Raw genomic sequence first — 7068 nt, forward strand, 5'->3', positions numbered from 1 at the left:
TTTAAATAACTTGTTTTCCTAATTATAAAATGACATATACACAATATAGAAAATTTAGATTATCGCACCCCTCCTCCAAAAAATACATGTTTCTTAGTTATCCCATCATTCAGAGAAACCTACCATTAGCAGTTTGGAGTTTGATGTATGTTCTTTCTTTTACATCTTATCTTAGTTTTATTCCTGCTGCTATAACAAAATACTATAGAGTGGGCGATTCATAAAGAATAGAAATGTATTCCTCACAGTACTGGAGGCTGGAAAGTCCAAGATCAAGGCATCAGCAGGTTTAGTATTTGGTGAGGGTTGTTCTCTGCTTCTAAGATGGCACCTGTTGCTACATCCTCATGTGGCAGAAGGGCAAAAAGGTGGACAGAGGACAAACACTCTGTCCTCACATGGCAGAAGAGATGGAGCGGGGAGCTCACTCCCTTAAGGCCTTCTATACAGGTGCTAATTCCTGCTGTAATAGTGAAACCGTCATGATTTAGTCACCTCCTAAAGGCACTGCCTCCTAATATAATCATCTTGGAGACTAAATTTCAACATATGAATTTTGGAGGCACACGTACATTCAAACCATAGCATGTTGTATGTACATATTTATAAACATGTATAACATTAAACATCTTTAAAGTCTACCTTTTTCAGTCTGTATCTTTCTAAGCTATTCTTTGTTCATCTACTTATTTTTTGTTTATCTTCTGTTACATTGAATAGATATGCCAGAATTTATGTGGTGAAGCCCTATATACATGTAAGTTGTTTTCAGATTTTAATTATCATAAAAATGGTATAATAATCACTTTTGGAGCTAAATTTTACAAAATGTTCATATTGTTTTCTTAGCAAGGATACACATGGGTATAGTCTGGGACCATTTTAATCTAATTTTAATCTAATGAGATACTATTTTTTATCCTTTCTAGAAACAGGATTGTGTAGTCAAAGGGTAACTGCATATGTAATTTTGCTAGATTTAGGCAATGTTGCATTTTGTATTTCTACCCATCTTATGTAAGAGTTCTTTCTTACAGCCTCACCAGTTGAATATGTTGCCAAATTTCTAGATGAATTTGGATGACCAGATATAGGAGGAGATAGTGCAACTTAAGCAACAGACAACAGAAACAGATCCAGAGGTTCAAATGTAGGGGGACCTAACAGGAAGAGAAATATCAGCTCCATATAGGGAAGCACTTTCTGTCAGCTTATCTGTCTAAAGATAGCGTGAGATTCTCAGGAAGTGATGGGCTTCCTGTCACTTGAGGTGTTCAAGCAGGGGCCAGATGACCGTTCAGCAGAATGTAATAAAGCAGCACCACTTTGGCATCTAGATTAAGGTCCTTTAAGACAGGAGAAAAACACAAAACCATATTGATTGCTTCATTTTAATCCCTGAATCCATGATTATGAGAGACTTAATTAGGCCCTTGCTGCTGCCATGGATTTGTATGTCTTTAGTCCATTCACTCTCCCACCTACTTCTAGATCATTTCTACATATCTTTCCTCAAACTCCTAGCACCCCATCTACCATCCTTATTCTCAGCTTCTGACCTTGCTGCCTACTTCACTTAAAGAATGGCATCAATCAGAAGAGAGCCTCCACAGACTCTTATCAAAACATCTCTACATCTACTGGCATCTGAACCCAGGTACTCTTCTCCCATTGGTTGCCATTGATTAACTCTCTGTGCCCCTAGCTAGAGCTGTTTCTTTTATTTGTGCAGCAGATGCCATCCCCTTTCCACTACTCAAAGGCATTGCTTCAGTCATTGTCTATCTCTGCCTTCAGCTCTTACTCCCCTCATTCCTTTTTCCATCTTACTGATCTTCCTGCACTTGTTCAAAGATACCAGCCATACTCTTGCCTTAGAATATTTGCTTTGACTGATTCCTTTTTTTGGAAAACCTCTTCTTGCAGATTTGTATTATACATAACTCTTTCACCTCCATTTACGTTGATTAGACTGAAAAAATATCTAACTGTAGACTTTTTACAGGAGTCATCTAAAACATAAGAATACAGAATGGCAAAAGTAAAAGAATAAAAATACAATATATCATGTGAACACTAAAATAATGGTAGTGTAATTAATATAATTACACTACAATTTGAATAAAATTGACTATAAGACAAAAGCATTAAGAGATCTATCTTAAGATAACAGAGGGCTATCTTAAGATAACAGAATGTAACATTTCTAGCAGAATATAATTCTAATTGTATATGCACCTAATAATATAGCCTCTCACAGTATATAAAGGAGAAATACACAATTATAGTGGGACATTGTAATTCATCTCTCCCATTAATTAACTCTTAGTATAGGAATGATCTATTTACACATCTTTCTCCATTTACTAGGCTGTGAAGACCCTAAGGTAGAGATCCTGCCTTGATCATGGTTGTATTCCGAGTGATGTACATGGTGCCAGGCATAGGGCTGGCCTTCATTCATTAATGTTTTCTGTACTAGACTTCCTCCAGCAATAGTGAGGTTACCATGTTCTGAAGTAGCAATTCTTTAGGAATGCTCTTACTCTTAGAAGACTCTCAGTCTTCTGGATTGAAATCTGTCTCTTTCTGCACCCCACCCTCCCTAATATATCCTCATGGGGCTTGGGCATAGATGACTTCTGGAGGACCAACCTTTTAAATCATGAGTAGTGTTAATTGTAGGGAATTTAAAACAGATCAATTTTTTATTTCCCACAAAGTCCTGGGCTAGGCATGGTTTCTGTTAGAAGGATCCTTTGTAATGGATCCTCAATAATCTAATATATCCTCAATAATTTATCTGAGGTTTTGCATTAAGGCTTTTCAATTATTCAAATTGCCAGATTTTTCATCTCTTGGTGAAACTTTTCTGGAAGCTTCTATCTCGGTTGTTGCAAGTGTTTGATAGCATAGCTTCTACCTTTGGCAAGCACTTAGCCAAGGGTTGTAAATCTGGGCCTATCAAAACCATTATGGCAATTTAGAGGATTTCTGGAGAGTTTAGTGCTTCTATAGAGAGATTTAAATGAGAGAATCTGTGGGGACTTAGAGAGTTTGTAGGTCTTGGGTTTTCTCTGGGTTCTGCTTAGAAACCATTGTGCTGGGCATCCTCTGCCATAGCTTCTCTGTCATCTCTGCTCTGCTCTGTGTCTGGAGAAGCTGGTCTTTAGACCTTAGCACCTGGACTTCCTTGTTCCCTGATTGGGTTCAGCCAACAGAGGCACTGGCTGGAGATCAGAGGAAGAAGCAGAGACAGGTTAGGGAATTTCTTTATTTCTCTCTGGAACCACGATTTTACAATCACAGTTTCTTCTGGGTAGCCTCTTCCACGGCTGCCCTGGAACACCAGTAAGTGATTTCCCTTCTTGTCCCTCTAGAATTGGTGGTGATAATGGCTTCCTGCAGCTGTCAGTCCCCGCATGCTTCAAACCACTTGCTATTATTCTCTTAACACTTCATTAAATAGGCCTTCATTAAACTGTCTTTCAAATCTCAGCTAAGTGGCCTTCCTTCCCACTGGGACCTGCCTGGGTTATGAAAGTGAACAGAATATGAATTTTGCCCGAAATACGGCCCCTTTCCTTACATTCTGTTGGCTCAGGGTCCTCATCAGATACACCTGGAAGGACTAGGTTTCAGGTGCTGTGGACCTAGGTGTGGAGACGCAGAGAAGGAAAAGACACTTGTGCAAAGTCAAAGAGATAAAAGATAAGCCTCAAGCCCTCATTCCCTGTGCGGTGTGCTTTCTGTTGGTGGGCCTTCTCTTGCAGCTGTCTTCACTGAGGAGACGAGCAGAGGGAAAACAAATGAAGACTTGTAAATTGACAAGCGAAAGTAGAAAACTCAAGCCGGCTTAAGAGAAATAAGAAAAATCTTGTTAGAATCTACAGGGATCTCATGGGACCCCTCCAGGACGGGAAAGCTGTTGGTTCTCATAAACCGGAGATGGGAATGTCCTTCTCAGGGAAACCTTTTGGAAATCCAAGTCCTCTTTGTTTTGCAGACTGGGGTTTCTGTTGGTGCCGTTTCTCTTTTTGCATCTGGTTCCTGGATGATCTCTTCCCCCCTTTGCTCTGACACATGGGGCAGCTACTTCCCTTACCACGCTTGAACCATTCCATGGCAGTTTACTGAATATCTACTGTGTGCCAGCTACTGTACTAGAAGACAGGGTCTCTGTTCTGGTGGTATGGAGGGTGGGAGAGACAGACAGTAATCAAACAAACAAGGGAATTTCAGAGAGCAGTAAGTGGCATTCATAGGAGAATGACTGGGGCTGGTTTTTGTAGGTCAGGGAAGACTTCTCTCAGGGAGATGATGTGATCTGAGACCCTAGAAGAGAGAAGAATCATGTAGGGTTTCATGAGACAGAAGAAAAGATTTGCATTTATTTTTTCCAAGTGCAGTAGTAAGAAGCAATTGAAGAGTTTTAGGTGAGGGAGGACAAGCTCATCTTTACCTTGTTAAAGGATGACTCAGGCTGCTGTCTGGTTAATGAAGGTTAGAGGGCAGAATAGGAAGCAGTGAGGTCCTTGCAGAAACTCTAAACAGGAGTCCAGGTTTGCAATGACAGCATGGAGCATGGTGGTGGTAGTGAAGATAAGAAATGGTGGCAGGATTAGGGAGGAGACTGGAGGCAGAGCAGAGGACTGGCAGAACAGTTGGACAGGGAGGGAGATAGTGGGAGTAAAGAGGAAGCAAAGGCAGCTCAGGTTTTTTGATCAGCTTGGCATAGGCTGGTGCCACTTAACGACTTGCCTTGATGAGAACTCACAAGCAGTCCCAGAGCTGCTGCACTCTCCAGATGGGGCAAGTTGTTTCCTTGCCAGGCTCCACAGCTTCCTAATGGCTCCCAGGTGCCCCCACAGGTCACTTCTATCTGCAGGCCCTGTTCTCTCTGGGATCAGCCCTTGCCCCACAGTAACTTTGTGACTCAGATCGGAGTCACCAAGTTCTGACTTGTACACATTGCTCTCACTGGCTTCATTTCAAATGTATGTTTTCCAAGCCCCAGCTGGGCTCCTTTTGTCATATCTAATCTGATCCTTTTTTTTCCATACTTCCCATGGGAGCTGGTGTGTCCTGTCCCTGACTTTTCAAGCCTCCACCCCCACTTATACCCTTTCCTTCTTCACAAGTCACCGAGTCTCCCTCCCAGTCTGGGAAAAGGCCTTCTCACGTCTCCTCCCCCATCCTGCCCTTCTCAGCAGCAGGTGCACTTCCTTCTGTCCCAGATGAACCTCTGCATCTGTATTGAAACTCGAGGGGCTGCCGGGCATGGTGACTCATGCCTGTAATCCCAGCAATTTGGGAGGCTCAGTGGGAGGATTGCTTGAGCCCAGGAGCTCAAGACCAGGCCTGTCTAACATGGTGAATCCCTGTCTCTACTAAAAATGCAAAAAATTAGCCTGGTGTGGTGGTGCATGCCTGTAGTCCCAGCTACTCAGGAGGCAGAGGTGGGAGGATCAGCTGATCTCAGGAAGTTGAGCCTGCAGAGCTGGTATCATGCTACTTCATTCCAGCCTGGGTGATGGAAGTGAGACCCTGTCTTAGAAAGAAAAAAAAAATGAATGAAAAGAAAAAAACAAACCAGAGGAGCCTGGAGTCAGGCAGACCTGGGTTTGAATCTCTGATCTTCCGTGAACTGGCTATCTGATCTTGGGAGAGCTGTTTAACCTCTCTCAGCCTGCTTCCTTTCCTCTAAGTGGGGCCAGTAATAACTGCATATTATTAGATTGTTATGACACATATACAAGATGAAACATGGAAAGTACTTAGTACAAGCAGGGCTGTTATACAGAAAGAAGTCAATACATGGAGATGTAGTCACTGTTATTATAATTTTGTCCCTCTCCCTGATACCTCACTTCTTCAATTATCTTCAAATCCATCTTTCTCTCTGAAGGAAGCACAGAAAATGAAAGAAACACTGGACTCTGAGCTGGTGAGGTCAAAATGGCTTTCGGAGCCAGACCCTTGGCCGTCTTCCTTCCAGAAGAACATGAGAAGCTGTCCCAGGCAAGACAGAACAAGCCCCTGGGAATCTAAAGAGCCAGGGAGGGTCTAATGGGAGTCACCTCCTCAGTTAGGCACCAAGGCAGTGACAGAAGTAGCATTTCCTGGCATGTCTTTGCTGAGGTTGTCCTGCTGTTTTTGGAAAGGTATTGCTTTTCAGGCTTCAGAAAGAGGACTCTATTTTAGTTTAGGATGCATAGCCACTGCTTAGTCTCTTGGGAGCAGAGGGTTAAGGAGCATGGGGTTAAGGAAGCTGGGCAGGAAGTGGTGTGACTGGCCCCACACACCCCATGCTGGTCTTACACCCTGATGGCCTTTCCTCCCTGACCTGAACAGCCTTTGGTTCATTGTTAGGTAGGCAAAGCAATGGCCCCTCCCGCTGGAGCAATTCTCCTCAAATTTAGCAGACATCGGAATCTCCTGGGAGACTTGTTCAAACGCAGCTTGTTAGATAGTAGTGAGATTTTCTGATTCAGTCACTGTGTGGTGAGACCTGAGAATCTGCATGTTGTTACAAGATCCCAGGTTTTGTCAAGATTGCTGGTCTAGGATCACTCTTTGAAAACCACCATCCTAGAGAGTTGCATATTTGCACCATCATTTGTCCTTTGGCATCCCATCTGAAAGCAGGGCATGATGTAGGGGAAAAACAAAGGGACAGGAATCTTGGGTTCTTATTTTCACTAGTTTGCTCTGTGGCTGTATTTCTGAAGATGGTTCTGATTGTAAGAAAATATAGCTTGTTACTCTAAGACATGGACTTTTGGAAGGATAGTAGGGAATCTCTGAATTCAAGGAACAGATGATAGTTAAGGTTTGGAGGGGCAGGGCAGCCTTGGAATTTATGTTCTGCTGTCCAGGGCACCCCAGTCAGATAGTTCAAATTCTAAATTCTGATGAGAATTAATCTGTTTGGCTCACAAGGGACAGGACTTTCCCACCCTCCCCCACTTAGCCAGTAAGCTTCAACAGGTATTTGGTGGAGCAGACATACACAGGACAAGTTCAGGTAAACAGGCAGGGCTGCTCCTTAGCCCCCACCAACTTGAA

The sequence above is a fragment of the Sapajus apella genome, unplaced genomic scaffold (genome assembly GCF_009761245.1).
Source record: "Sapajus apella isolate SASKATOON/1434 unplaced genomic scaffold, GSC_monkey_1.0 scaffold47, whole genome shotgun sequence".
Taxonomy (NCBI): Eukaryota; Metazoa; Chordata; class Mammalia; order Primates; family Cebidae; genus Sapajus; species Sapajus apella.